The 16,641-nt window shown below is 34.1% G+C and overlaps 1 pseudogene; it reads right to left on the bottom strand.

Annotated features, from left to right (window-relative positions):
• LOC110291806 overlaps window positions 1-16,641 on the bottom strand; it is a 95,492-nt pseudogene that overhangs the window by 24,753 nt on the left and 54,098 nt on the right.

Below are 16,641 nucleotides of genomic sequence, written 5' to 3'. Positions count from 1 at the left end.
CACAGGGCCCCCAATGGAGGAGCTAGAGAAAGTACCCAAGTTGCTAAAGGGAACTGCAACCCTATAGGTGGAACAACAATATGAACTAACCAGTACCCCAGAGCTCTTATCTCTAGCTGCATATGTATCAAAAGATGGCCTAGTAGGCCATCACTGGAAAGAGAGGCCCATTGGACATGTAATCTTTATATGCTCCAGTACAGGGGAATGCCAGGCCAAAAAGTGGGAGTGGGTGGGTAGGGGAGTGGGGAGGTGGCTATGGGGGACTTTTGGGATAGCATTGGAAATGTAAATGAAGAAAATACCTAATAAAAAATTAAAGAAAAAAAAAAGAAATCAAAGTAAGGAATGAAGATTACAGAGTGTCATACTTCAATGGGTTCAATCATAACATATTATAAAAGCCATCTTCTTTTTTTAATGCTATACACTATTTTAATTTTTAAATATTTTTAATTGAACTATTTTTAGTATATTCAGCAAAATGTATATTTTATACCCATCATAAAAATGATGGACATGTTATTAAATGAACATAAATAGAAAAAAAAAAACAACAAGGTTTTATTGGAATTGGATAATACTCAAGATTTAATTACACTTCTGTCACCATGACTATTCATTTTTGTGAATTTTCCTCTTTAACTTCTTTTTCTTCTATGAATATGTTTCTGAAGCATGTCATTCTAAATTACTATTGGGATATTTCTCTTTCAGAGATCAAATCACTATTATACCTCCTGTATGTCATGGGATCTAATGTGAATCCTGATATTTGTGGTTTTAAGAAAGCTTTCTTTTTCCACTGCAATGCTGAGACTTTAATTTCCTTTATCTCTTACTTCTAATTTTCCACTCTCTATATCTAAAGATGCTGTCATATTAGAGTACCGAAAAAATTTCCATCAGTCTTCCTGTGTTTCTCTCTGTAAAAATCATGGTCACACCCAGATTTTCTCCACTTTTTCTCTCTTTTCAGTTGATTACATGATTACAGTCATTGATGACAAAAAATTCTGCTCTAAATTACCTAATCAATAGGCAATAATGCTCATTGGTCTAATATTATAAACTTGTTCACATTCAGCATAAATTTCTGGCACAGGCATATTGATAAAATAGATGCTGGACAATAATTGAATATTTCCAATGGAAATATAGTAGCATATTTAAAATAGACTAAGATATATTAGCTGTAATTTTAAAAAGTCAATATAAAAAATCAATATATAGCAAAAAACAATGTGCATATCTAATTCACTGATAATATCAAATAAATGTCTATAGATATTTCTCATTATGAGATTGAGTAATCTCAGAGGCAGTGATATCCAAGTAGACTCTAGAGTAAGATGGAGTCATAACGCAGCATAAGGGATTTATAGTAGGAGAATCAGTGGGGCAGTGCCAAAAAATTCCTTTTTGCCCAACAAACTGGTTAGTTTGAGTCTTTTTTGAAATCTGTGAAAAACATGGGAATACTATTTCTTTTCATTTTTTTTTTTAATTAGAAGTCTCTAGTTTCAGTGGTATTAATTTTTCTATTTTAAAATTTTCTTACCATCATAAATAGGATATCTATACATTCATCTGTTTGATGAAATAATTTGCCTAGATCAAAGGTTCACAGAAATTATGGGAAATAGGACAACTGTAGAAAACCAAAATGAAACGCACAAGTATATGAGGTAGCATCTTTTCCAAGCAAACAATGGGTGGAATTGTCTGAAATATTTATTTTCTCATTTGTCCTGGAGGAGTTGGAGAAGATGTTTTTTGCTTTCTATACCCATTGCCTTCTTGTTTCTCTGGATGTATTGAAGGATGAATCAAGCAATAATACCAATCTTTTAGTCCACATGTATTACTTTCTGATGGAACAGACAAGGGCAAATGTAAATTAACAGCAGTATGTAGATGTCACAATAAAACTTGCCTTACTGCATCTTCTGTTACAGTCCTTGGCTTCCCCCATCCCCTTAACTGAGAGCTCAAATCTGAGATCATAGGGTCTATGTCTCCCATATGTGTATACTAAGATATATTTTAAATATTGCATAAGAGAAAAGCATTGTGTCTCATGCCTTTTTACCAAAATCTCAAAAGCTGAGCCAAGAGGATCTCTGTGAGTTTCAGGTCAGGCTGGCCTAAAAGGCAGTTTAAGGACAGTCAGAGAATTTGCATAGAGAAAACCCAATTCGGTATTGAAGTGTTTTTCTATGTATTATACACATCTAAGTTATTTCTCAATATATCAAAGTAAGTGACATATTGGTAATTAATTACTTAATCCCATTTCTGGGATTTACCTCTTACATAAATTCAGGACCAGTGGAAAAAGGTACTAAAATTTAGAGGCAACTTTTTACAATAGGAAATTATCTATAACACACAGGTGTAGTTTTGATTCACATGTTTTAGTAAATTCTTCATTGCTGATTGTTATAATTCATAATTTCAGTGCTAAATGATTCTAACTTTTAAGTTATGGTAGTAGAACATGTATACACACCTATAATGCCCTCATAGGAAAGAGAAGCAGCTGTACTTATTGCCAGTGCATCATGACCAGGGGTGGGTGTCCTCCCATTGGAACAGCTGCTGAGTCCATATTCTGTTTCCTGGATGTTCCCGATGTTAGGTGGAATATTTTGGGAACATGAGGCCTTTGCTCCTTATCGATGAAAAACTGTAGTTTCATCTGAAACTGAAACCATGTCTATTCTGAAAATTTGGGGAGAGTTGTTGATCATGAACTTTACCAGAGATAATTGGGACAAAATGGAGTAAACACAGAGGGTCTCTGTCATTTTGCATGCTTGCCAATCACATTTTACTCATGTGTTTTGGAGGTTAGAAATATGTACTTTGAACTCTGAAAAAATGTTAGCTGTAATAAAATATGTGGTCAGGCATTGTTAGACATGTAAAACATGATTGTGAGATGAGATGTTCAAGTGTGATCATCACAGTGCAATACTATATAAGAGGATTCTTTCCAATTTTCTCCTTGTGATGGCCAGTATGTGACCCATACCTTCCAGTTGAGTAAATTTTGTTTCATTAGACACAATCATGACTATGCATATTTGTAAGGATGTTTATAGAAAGGCACAACTAAGGAGAGAAAATGACCTCTGAATGAGGGCACCATCCTCCTGAAATTTCCCATAGGCTGACTAAAAAGCAAGAGAGAGGCAAACTCCTCTGAGAAGTAACATTCATAGGTCTCTGATGGCTCAGTGCAGATGCAATGGTAGCATCTTTGGGCTCAGGTTTACTATGCTTAGAGGTTTTTCAAATAATGCCAATATGGAGGAAACTGGTTAGATATGGATCTCCCAAGGAAGGTTCTTTGGAACCCTATTTTTCCTTCTGATATTTGATCTTATATAATCAAACATTTTTTTCTCAGTTAGGCTATTCTACAATATATTTCTTTCAGGTCCAAGGACAGTTGGTTAATTAATAATGAGTCAGAAATACAAATATTGAGAGTAATAATAACCATTTGATCCCAATACTGTTGAAGTTTTGAATTTTATTATAGTAATTGAAAAGCACATCCCATAGAAAGGTGTACTCTACAATTTCTCTAAACTAATCATACCCAGCATCATATTTAATCACACGAATTAGGAGTCATAGTAACCATATCTGATAAAAATATCCAAATTATATTCCCTTTGTTTGTTAAGAAAACCATGTGAAAGCAAGTAGAATATAATATATTCTATACTGATTACATCAGAATTCAGTCTTGGATGCTGAACCCAATAGCCAGGATTTTTTTTTTTTTTATCATTTCACAGCATTTTTCCTAACCCTGTTAATTTAAGAATATTATAAATCAAAAGGGACAAAGACTGAGTCATTGAGCTCAAATGCTCCTTTATATTTTACTTATTACAATGCACCAATAACTCTTCCTCTCCAGAAGAACACTATTGATTCAAAGCTGTGCTTATTTTATTAAATGAGACAAAACCAAAACCAAAACAATCATTATCAACAAAAAAATAACCCAGACTCTCAGGATAATCCTGTCTTATTGTAAAGGCTTATCAAAGCTATGCTTAAAGTTCATGTCTAATTACCTTTTTGGTAATATTATTTGCCAGTACTTCATTGTGATAGCTAGGAAGACATAAGATACATGGTGCTATCTCAACAGATAGATTGTATGATGGCATTTGATTAATGGAAGAATTTTTGGCAATTTTGTGTACAATTCAAAAAAGTTTTTGGAGAAGAGCAGCATTAGGTCCTGGGAGTTTTTCTATAGACTGAACAAAGAGAACGTAACTTTGAAACAAATTTACTCAATTTGTAAATATGAAGGAAGGGGACAAAGAAAGTGTATCTTATTCATAGACCTCCATAAATAAAATGAAAATAGAAGGTGCACTGTGACTCCCCAAGTCACACCTCTGTTTGAAAATGTCTTCCATGTTTGTAAACAAATGAAACGTTTTGCTATCAGTCAGTAATTTTGGGGAATATTTCTGGAATATATAAACTCTATTGTGTGTAAGCAAATATTACTTCTATTTTGTTGATGTTGTTCACACAATTTGCCAGCTCTTACCTCTGCACTGTGGCTAATTTCTGCATATCATTGACCTTTTCGGGTACATCAATCCACTGGTCATATAATTGAGAAGGCAGCACACTTCCTTGGAGAGTTTGAAGAAATTCCTTATATAGAGAGAAAGAATATTTTGTAGAGAAAATAAATTATGGAGATTACTTAAAATGAAGTCAACTCTAAAGTTTAGTTTAGTTCCAACTTTCTTCACATCACAAAAATTTTTCCCAAGGTAGGATGTTGACTGATATGTAGGCCCAGTATGTTTTGTCCATCAAAACTGTAAACCTAAGAGCAGATTTTCAGATGTGCTTGGGTTACAGAAAAATATCTACTTAGATCAGTGTACCTCTAGTAGACAACTGAGAAAATTAGCATACCTAAGAGATCAATACCTCAGATCGAATACTACTTTTAAATGACAGAAATATATAATTATGTTAACAACAAAAAGACAACCATATTATATTATTATCTAATTTCTGAGGTGCAGAAGATCATGTCTATTATTGGAAGCATGAGATCGCATGAGGTCATAGCTCTTAGAGAAAGTCCTATCATCATTTCATAAATCAAGCATGGTTCCCAACTCTATTCTAAGTATTAAAGCTAATATTTATAGATAATGTAGTCGTACCAATACATCAAAGAAGATTGTCTTGGCAATAGATGGAGTATATTATAGAACACTGCAGCTATTCAAAGTACAGAGAACAAAATTTCCTGGGCCTCCAAGATCCACTGCATTCATATTACCTACTGAATCCTGAGCCTTAGGCTCCAAACATTGGGTAGAAGAGTGAGGAAGATTGTACATCAGAGATTCAGGAAATCTGCTTTGAGATTGGGCACCCTAGAAATATGGGCGTATTTTCACTTTTGATAGTCCAACAATATAATATGCTTTTCAATACAATTTCTGAACAAAATATCATCCAGGTTAGTAACACTAACTGGGAATAAGTAAATCTTGTGAAGAAAAATTGTAGATGAAGAAATATATGCACATAAATACTACAAAGAATGAGAAAATTAGTGTTTCTTTAAGGGAGACCCCAAATTTTTAAGCCAGTAGCAGTTGGTTAGCTAGGAAATAGTCCATATACTACCAAGGATAATGGACTTATCTGGTTCTTTGAACAGAATTATGGACTTATTTTTATCTATATAATAAAAACAGTAAATGAAAATTGGCCATGGATCTTAGCAGAATTGGGAGATTGAAGGGAAACAAACATGGAGCAAGAGAAAGGAAAGAGTGAAATTATGTATTTGAATATTAATTTTAATAATAATAAAGTAAAGAATATCATTTGATGGTGCTGCAGGTATGGCAGAATAATTAAGAATAACTGTTTCATATCCCTGAGGACTTGCACATGGGTACCAATATTTAGTGAGATAGAGACAAGCTGTTCATGAGATCCTACTTTTTATGAGTAGCACAGAGATTCCTGAAGAAGTCACATCTTCTATACTGAGTAAGGGAAATCTGCCTCTAAGAAAAATAGGAGAGAGAGAGAGAGAGAGAGAGAGAGAGAGAGAGAGAGAGAGAGAGAGAGAAATACAGAGAATAAAGAACACTGGGAATCAAATACATATGACTATGCACACTTACCAGGTGACATTCAATGCACGTGTGAAGGGACCCTACATGTGGCCATGAAAAAATCCAATGAAAGTTAGTTACATTACAGTTTATTCTGACTTAATTTTTGTTTGCGTTGGTACTCCTTATGTTGTGAATAGCAGAACCACCATTGAGCTTACCGAATTTCTCTCACATGTATCTAATATCGTTCAAGGGAATACATGATGAAGGAAACTACTCATGTAAACTCAGAGGAATCCTGAGGGTGGGTAGTGCAAGGAATTCCCCTACCTTTAAGATCCAGGCAATTTCATGCACTGAGTGCTTTCTTACATCCACCTCTTCCCCAGACTCAAATTTGTGCTTTAGGATTTTGCATGATGTCACATTTGGAGATATCAGGAATATGCCCTTAGTCTTGGGGCCTTTTTCCTCTATGACAGATAGAATGTCCTGAGAAGAAGAAAGGGAAATACCTGTTACCACTCATGCAGCACAGAACCCTATGTGCTTGTGAGAAGGAGACAAATGTTGTGCACAGGTGCAGTGTAAGGGCTGGCAAGGTCAAGGAGGACCTCAAACTGGGTTTGTGCATCAATCTTTTCATGTATGTATCCCACCCTAATGTTAACCATAAAAGATCAGTCATCACTAATAGTTTTACCAGATTTTCTTAGGAGAGCCAGAAATGAACCACATGAGACCTACCACAATTACTGTGGGCCATTTTCCCTCATGACAAATCGAACCCAGATCTTTGCCAAAGAGTTTTCCTGTATTAAATGTCGGGGCAGGGCATTCTTGGTCCTGGTGGGGCACAGAGCCCCTGTGGAAGCAGGATGTCAAAACAGTCCCTTGTTTGTCATGATGTCTTTCTTTCCCATCTAAAGAGGAGATGAGATCATTACCTGGAATAGTGTAATTAACACAACTCTTAAAAAAAAACAAATTTAAATTGTATAATATCCTTGTTTTAATTGTTTAGGCATCCTGTAATTTGTATATATTCTTCTTCCATACACTCTACATTGCTATTAATCTTAGAGATGTCTCTAAGACATGATCTAGTTTTCAACAGGACATGATCCAGTGGGAATTCTCACAAGATGATGCTATCTAAGTTGCACTGAATCATAAGATAATTGATATTTAATTGAACAAGTTCCCTAAACTACAGGCAGTTGCTTCGCCAGTCATATCCTATTTCCTAACCACCCTCACTTTTATTCACAGCAATTAGTTTTCTATTGTCTTCAAATGCCATAATGAAGCTCTTCCCATTCTTAGTTTTCTTGTTAAGCTTTTCAAAGAACCATTGTGAAATTTGTCTCATCAGCTGTGTCTCCCTTTATGACTAGGTACACATGACAATTTTGTCAAACACTGGACCCTGGATCCAGTAGTATAAGTTCAAAGCTGAGATCAAAGTTTATTTTTTTCCTCTAAGACTTTACAAAAATTGCACCATAATGAAATCCTATGCATGCTACTTAAAACAAAAGAATTAAAAGTAAACAAATGAACCATACAACAATATTTAAGTTAACCAGTCTTTCTCAGTGTAGAACATAGTGTCTATTTCTCTAAACCAAAATAGTACAGCCTGATATACTCAAGTAATATGATAATATGTTAGAGCCTGAATAAGATATATGAGTTTTCATGTGTGTATGTATGTGTTTCTATCAAAATGTATTGAAGTGTGTGTGTGTGTGTATGTTAGTGTATGTGTTTGTGTGTGTGTATATATATACATATATATATATATTTCACACTCACAATGATTTTTTTTAGAAAAACAATAATTTAAATGCAATAAAGAGGTAAATAGGAGTAATGAAGAAAGTGCTCAAATTATGCTATTTTTGAAAAAAAAATCCCTAAAACAATTTCAAAAGCCACTGACCATAAGTACTAGGTCTATTCCCAATCCAGATATATGTGTAGAAGCCAGAAAATATATGCTCTTTGTGTGAATGGAAGTGATATTAGAGTCTAAATAAAGTGAGATTAGGAGACTGAGGTTACTTCTTCAGTCTGAAACAGATTATCTTAAGTTCCATGCATATAACTTTTCTATATGTCTTGCAATACAATAGTTTAAATCCAGTTCTTATGTCCTTGTCTTAGTTAGGGTTTTACTGCTGTGAACAGACACCATGACCAAGGCAAGTCTTATACAAAAACAACATTTAATTGGGGCTGGCTCACAGGTTCAGAGGTTCAGTCCATTATCGTCAAGGTAGGAGCATGGCAGCATCCAGGCAGGCATGGTGCAGGAGGAGCTGAGAGTTCTATGTCTTCATCCAAAGGCTGCTAGTGGAAGACTNACTTCCAGGCAACTAGGGTGAGGATCTTAAGCTGACACCCACAGTGACACACTTACTCCAACCAGGTCCCACCTATTCCAACAAGGCCACACATGCAAATGGTGCCATTCTCTGGCTAAGAATATACAAACCATCACAGTCCCTTCCTGATTTATTCATGAAAATACATGAAATCATATTCTAATGGGACAAAAGATGTGTATACATACTTGTGTGCATATAGTGTCTTGGCATACCAGCTTATGTTGAGATCTTTCTGGAGCAAATCGAATGTATTCCCTAAAATCAAGCTTAGTCCTGATACCAGAATGTAGAGTTCTCAAGCTGGACCTGGGGCATCTTGTTTTGATTTGGGTTTGTTTTCTATGGTGCTCCTCCCCCAAGCAAGAAAATGACAACATGCATTGATATTTTATGCCAAATTGAAATGGGAACTAAGTTGGTACTTGAAGAAAGGTGGAGGACTCACTTTGTTGCTGGCTTGTAGCTGAGTCTCCAGGCTTTAAGATGAATTGCCCCGTGCATTCGAGCTTAGGTCTTTCACAAAAACACCCAGCTAAGGCGGGAAAAGCTGTGAAAAATCTCTAGTCCCATCTACTGAAGGTATTTTGAAGGTTGGTAATTATTATATCATGTAAACGCTCATAGCCTAAAAGCAGAAAATATGAATATGAATTGAAACTAATCATAAATAATGTCAACAACCCTTACAATGGGATTTAGCATGCACCACTCAATTGTATGCCTCATTCTTCTTCTGGGCAATGTAGACTCTCTACCCCAAACATTAGGAGACTTGCATGGATATTATGATAAAGTAAGGATATGTAAACTGAGAACTCTAAAATCGAGGAAAATAATTTCAATTTTTCACTTTATTTAGACCCGTCTATTGGAGCACTTTGTATGGCAGACTTTGCTGAGTTCCACTTTGACAGTATTAAGACTTCCTGTTTTATTCTTGATATCAGTAAGACTTTTTACATCATAAGAACCTTACTTTATTTATATAGCTTTATATTAATCAATTTAAATATTTCACACTGCATTGTTTATTTGATGTTTTTATACTATATTATAGTTTTCAGAACTGCTTACATATTTGAAAATTCTTTATACACCCCAAAGAAATGTAGACAATTAATTTGGGAGGAGGCTTGTAAGAGAACAGCAAAGAGTGAGACTGAATATTTTGCCTGATATTCATAATGATTGTATCAATTTTGAAGAAGAGGACATTATAAGTTACTCTTTGTCTGAAATGAATGCTTTTAAAAATAACTCTCCTAAAAAGGGAAACAATTCAAGACTCTGTATATTTTTTCTGAAGAAAACAACTGGGAAAAAAAATATTTGGCGATAATGACACAAAATCCTACTAGCCGAAGAAAAATTTTTCTCTACATTCTGATTCATCACAGCCAATGAATAAGAACCTTACCTTCACCTAATGTCCTTGCCACCCTGCAAGCAGAACTAATGTTCATTGAAACAGTTGATCAATTACTTCCTGACTAGACCATCTTAATACATACACCATTTCTTAAATGCATGAAACTTGTTCCATGTGTGCTGAGAATGATGACAATCACTCAAGTCAAATAGCTTTGCCCATGGCAGGAAATATGTATCCAAATTGTTGTTCCTACAATCCATTCCTTGGCACAGCAGAACTGTGAACTCTTAGCTTAACTACTATGGAAGTAAAGATCCTTTGGTGATATGAGTGACATTGAAGTACAGCCTTATTGAAACGAACTCCAATGTCTAAATATTGTTTTTATTCTGGATTTGTACCACAGTAAAAGCCAAGATTTTAAAGCTCTACTAAAATCATAACAAACAAACAAACAAACAAACAGACTTTATTTGTGTTCATTTAATAATATGTCTACCATTTTATGATTGGTATAAAAATACATATTGTATTGAATATAATAAAAAGAGCCAAAACAAAACAAATAGAATACTTTTTAAACTATGCCAAATTTTTACTGCTTTTGAGAAATATTCACACACACAAAAGAAAAAAATCTTGTGACTACAGATTACTTAAAGACACTAAAATGTTCTTTGAATTTGTTCTCGTTTTAATTTTAGAGTTGTTTTTGTTTGTAACAGTTTTGCTCCGTTGTATGTTTGAGTACCATACTGAACTTGATTTCTGAGCAGGTCAGACCAGGAAATTTGATCCCCTGAAACTGGAGTTATAGATGCCTTTGAGGTATCACATGAGTGTTGGGTATCATTGAAACTTTTCTTTTGCTAGTAGGATTTTGTGTCATGATCACGAAATGTTATTTTTTTTCCAAGTATTTTCTGAAGAAAAAATATACAGTCTTGCATTGTTTCCCTTTTTTAGAAGACTTTTGCTTCTCAGGTGGAAAACACAGAGTTTTGGTCTTTTACTTCGTTTTGTTTTAGTTTTTTTTTTCTTTTTCTTTTTCTTTTTTTGTCATTCTCCTGACTATTTCATAATAACATGTTATCATGTGCCTGAAGGCTATGATAAAGTTATTAACTATAAATTTGATAAATGAAGTACTGTTTAGTTATTTTATTTTCATGTGTATTTATACTTAAGGCCAAATAATAAAAATATTGAGATTTCAGGTTAGACAACTGAACTCAACTAATCCTTTCTTAGAGTTCCTTGTTGCTTACCTTGGAATGCTCTTGGAGCTTCCCCATGGCCAGGACAGAACCACAGTTGGTAAGCTTCACTGTCCTGAGAGCCAAAAAGAACCAACCATCACCAACAATCTGACAGAAGAGCCTTGAAGACTCTAGTGTTTGTCTTTACATACAATTTCCAGTTCTCTAGCAGGGAAATTATTAGGACCAGTATTAATGGCTTGTCTTCTGACCACAGGTTTGAGCCATCAGGACTATTTTTAGGAGAAAACCCTGAGGTACTTGCCTTTCCTCTCTGAGGGATCCTTGGTCTGTTGGTCCACCATAGAATAAGAAAATGCATACAGCTATAAATGCTAACCAAGACCAATATTATTAAAAATGACACACAGGTCTCTGCAGTCTGTCAGTGGAATATTTAAATTTAATTTGACTTAAGCACATAACTTAGTACTCAGAGAGCCATATACTGATAGTGATTATGATAACTTGATAAAGAATATTTAAAAGATATGGGTACTTTGGCAACAGTATAAAAATAGACAAAAAACAGAGAGGCTTTGAGAGTGCCTAGGAGTAGACACAACCACTGGCATTCATTCAGAGATAGCCAGTCTATGGAGAGGATATCGATGTATCTAATCTTGAATATAGGTCATATACTGGAAAGAAGATTCACAACATAATTATTGCATGCAGAGTTATGGCTCCATTTGATACAATCATATAAATAGAACCTTGTGTTGAAATACTTAACAATGTTTAGGAGTGACTAAAATGAACATAACCTCTAATTGGAGATATCATTAATTGTGCTTTCTTTTTGATTCACGATTAAAAACAAGAATTGTCCCATAGAGTTCTTAAGAATTACACTAGGTGACAAAAATCCATTCAAGCAGATACTCAAACTTCCACCTACCCTAACTTACAAGAAGAGGGTGACTGAGACAGAGAGAAACAGAAAGAGTGATAGAGACATGGAAGCAGAATGACACTCAGAGAGTCATCATACAAACTCAGGAAGTGATAGAGAAGGAACTACACACATACAGAGAAACAGACACACACAGAGTGATAGATGATAGATAGATAGATAGATAGATAGATAGATAGATAGATAGATAGATAGATAGATAGAATTAAACAGAGATAAAGGTTTCAAAACATAAAGATGAAATACACGGGTATGTATGCAGAGAGAAAAAATATAGCAAAAAATACACAAATGTATTTATTAACATTAAAAAAAAACAATAAAAATACAGCAGACCATGCTCACTTACACTTTCACATACAGAGAGTGAAAACAAGAAGGTATTGGGGAAGAGAGGAATTATATGCCATAAATGAAAGGCAATAAAATTTATATGAATATAAAGGAAGGAGGATAGAAGAAGGAAGGAAGGAAGGAAGGAAGGAAGGAAGGAAGGAAGGAAGGAAGGAAGGAAGGAAGGAAGGAAAGGAAGGAAGGAAAGAAGGAAGGAAAGAAGGAAGGAAAGAAGGAAGGAAGATCTTGTTGCCTCTAAAATTTGCATCCTTTAATCAGGTTTGTGCATATGACCAATTAGTCTCAAGTTATTACAGTATATATTTATTGTGTAGTGATAATAAAAGTATAGGTCAATACCATTGGGCTGTGAGTTTTATTTCTATGGAACCCTAGAAAAGAAATTCAAGAAAAACTCCCTATCAAGACTATTACTATACCCTAGATACCTTTAGTTCCAAAAGAAATTATAAAATATGATTTGTAAATTTATCATGATTAAGTTTCATCTGTATTATTTATATGTAACATATTTGTAGTTATGTGAATCTGAAAACCAAAATTAACTTTTAACTCAAAGTAACTTTTAAATAACTTACAGGCAGTTGCATCATTGGTAGTAACTTCTCAATGATATCTTTCACCAATTCTATGTTTGTTGCTGTTACACATAAAGGCTATGAAAAATACAGAAAACTATTGTATAAAATAACTTTGAAGCTCATGATTATCAAGTTATTGTCTAATCATTACTTATAATCTACAGTCTGTAATGGCAACTCCAATATAGAATAATCCTCTTGTTTTCATACCCTGACATCACTGTGGAAGACTGTCAGTCTAACACATTTATCACAAAAGTAACAATGTGGGGACTTGGTATTCAAACATAAATGTAACAGGTTGTGTATGATACAGAAAGACTGAGTAGCCATAGGTACAGGAGCTCAGCATCCTGACTTTCTTTCATGATAGCAGCAGCAAGGCAGGGAGGGTGGTTAAAATTGAGCACAACCCTTTGCTTCCTCCCCATCTAGACTTTAATAATTTTCACCCTTACCTTCATGCACAGCATGTTCAGAGTTTTAGGGTAAATAAGGATTAATAGCAACTGCAATTTAAAAAAAAGCCGGGTGTGGTGGAGCAAACCTATAATCCCAGCACTCGGAAGGCAGAGGCAGGCAGATTTCTGAGTTCAAGGCCAGCCTGGTCTACAAGTGAGTTCCAGGACAGCCAGGGATATACAGAGAAACCCTGTCTCAAACAAAACAAAATAAAACACAACAAAACAAAACAAAACAAAAAACAAAAAAAAACAAACAAAAAAGAAAATTAAAAAAAAAACAAAAAACAAAAGATGAGTGAGTACTCCCTCCATATCATGTTTTGTATATAGTTAGATTGTATACAGGTATACACTACTGAAATCTGTAATTGTTGATGGAACTATGAACCCAAAAGGAATATTTTAGAAGTACTCCACCACTTAATATTCCCATGAATAAGCAATGTGCTTGTATTATTAACTGTCTACTGACTTTCTTTCACAATTAGAATCTTTTAAAGAGACCTAGGAAGACAGCAAAAAAAAAAAAAAAAAAAAAAAGAAAAGAAAAAGAAAAGCATGAAATCAGATGATAGGAATCTGAGAAGACACCACTGATATAATTGAATTCTAATACATTACCAAAGTGTATGAAAGTGAGTAGATAGGTATATCTTTATGAAAATAGTTTCTATAGTACCAGCTATCTGCAATAAGCATTATAAGTGTCTAGGAAACAATCCCTTAAATAAGAAAAACAACAGAAGTATCCTCTCACTGTCCATAAAAACAAACTTGAACCACGAAAAAAGTTCACAACTTTATAAGTCATTTCTTTCACATAGTTTTTATTTATTGTCTTCTAACCACTGGGCATAATATATTACCCTGAAAATAATTGTGTGTGTGCGTGTGCGTGTGCGTGTGTGTGTGTGTGTGTGTGTGTGTGTGTGTGTGTGTGTTTGTATGTGTGTGCATGTTTGTGTATATGGTCTGTATGTATGTATCTGCATGTATGTGTTTGGTTGTGTGTGTGTGTGTGTGTGTGTGTGTTTTGATGAAGATTCAATCAAGATCATATCAAAACATGCCAGGTTACTTTAATTTTATGAATAAGAACACCTTACACCTTAACTGATTTTATATCTTGCTATCTATAGACAAACAATAATGAAAAAAACAACTCAGAATGTGTAAGAAAATCTCTATTCTTGTGGTTATAATATAAAAAAGAAGGAAACAACATGTGAATTTTCTGAGAATGTAGACTTAGTGACCTCTGGATTAAAATACAGCTCATGGCTTAGAAATCATATATTCTAGAACAACACATCTAAACACAACATACATGAACATACATACACATGAAGTCACACACACGCACACACACACACACACAGAGAAACACAGAGAATGAGTATAATAAATTTTTTAAAAAGTAAATGTTCTGATATTTTGTTGAATATCTGAAAACTTGTGCATGATTTAAAAAGAATAATGTATTATTGTACAAACCACACATGATATGGGGAAATAATTCATAGTATTTTAATTGATATTATTGTAAAATGTATTCTCAGAGAATTTTGAACATATTAAGATCCAACTAATGATAGCAAAGTTGTGTGCATTTCTTCTTAATACTGACTGATATTGTTTTTAAAACTGACGCATTTCAACAGATATAGTTTGTTTACATAAAATCGTTCTAAAAATACTGTTTTTAAAGCATGAAAATGAAAAGACAGCTGGGATTTTTTTGTACATGTAAACGTATTTCTTGACTCAGGATGAATCAAATATATGTAAGTATCAGGATAGAAGATCAACAATATAATAGATCACATGATCCTACAATGAAAAATTTAGGCTATTAATAATTGTTCAATGATACATAAAAATAAGTCTAACATACACAAATGAACTATATCCTCAGATAAAAATTAAAAACCCTGTAAATATTGAAACTACACATTAAAAACTAAATGTGAAACAGAGAGTTGTTGCTATCACTAACAATGTATGAATTTAAAAACAGATTACTTAAAGCCATGTGGCAAAATGCAGTCCTCCAGCCATGGCATAGGCATTGATTCATGAAGACAGAGCAGTTAATTGTTATCTCTACAATATTAAGTCAAATAGTCAATATTTTATATATTTGTATCTGAAGTCAAGAGTAGGAAAAAAACATATGCAACTTAGGGAGAGGTTTGGGGATGTCTTGGGATTCATGCAGGTGATTTGGCAGTGGATTTCTTAACATAAATGAAATTATAAAATAAAGATGATTATAAAATCATCTGCATCTATGTCTGGATCTGAGGAATCTACATTCAATCCTAAGAAAAAGAAAAAAAGGGAAACCTGGGAGGAAAAGAAATCCTTAAATAAGAATAGCAAAAACATTTTCCTAATTCCTCAATAGGAGAAAAATACAGGTTTATCTTAAGTGTAATGAAATACATGGGAGATTCAACAAACTCTTAAGCCTAAAAGACCAAACTTGTAAACCATAGCATCAAAGAAAAATATATGAAGGTTCATTGCTGAATACTCACTGGAGAACATGGGGAAAGAAATGTGATGGATGGTATTTATTTAAATGAGAAGAATGTTTTTAAGTTCTGAAAACATCTCTTCAAGGACAAAAGGAAAACAAACATATCATTGCATGAAGCAAAGCTAAACAGTATCAATTACCAATCTTCTGAACTGCACGAAAGCCTGTCATTAATTATGGCAGTATAAAATATGAAAGCACTAGTGTCAATGGTGAAAATAAGAAACAATGTTTTCTTTAAAGGCATTGATTCTAAGTCACAATGGTGGTGAAAGACATCAGGAAGATTGCTCATGTATAATACTGAGCATTTGCCATAGCTGAAATGCAAGACAGCATTCCCTATAGGACTACCTGCTCTTCTGCTCTTCTCTTCATGGAGGACACATCTGCTTCAGTGAAGCTAGTGAGTGCTCTCCTAATTTATGTCACTGGTTAGATTTTTTTTTTCCAAGACAGGGTTTCTCTGTGTAGCCCTGGCTGTTCTGGAACTCACTATGTAGAACAGGCTGACATCCAAATCATAAATCTGCCTGCCTCAGCCTTCCAAGCACTGGGATTAAAGGTGTTCACCACCACTGCCTAGAAGATATTATTTTTATACTATACTTTTCTCTTTA

Source organism: Mus caroli, chromosome 3 (assembly GCF_900094665.2).
Source record: "Mus caroli chromosome 3, CAROLI_EIJ_v1.1, whole genome shotgun sequence".
In the NCBI taxonomy this organism is placed as follows: Eukaryota; Metazoa; Chordata; class Mammalia; order Rodentia; family Muridae; genus Mus; species Mus caroli.
Note: the sequence above shows the minus strand (reverse complement) of the source record. Positions and strands in the feature narration are given on the sequence as shown.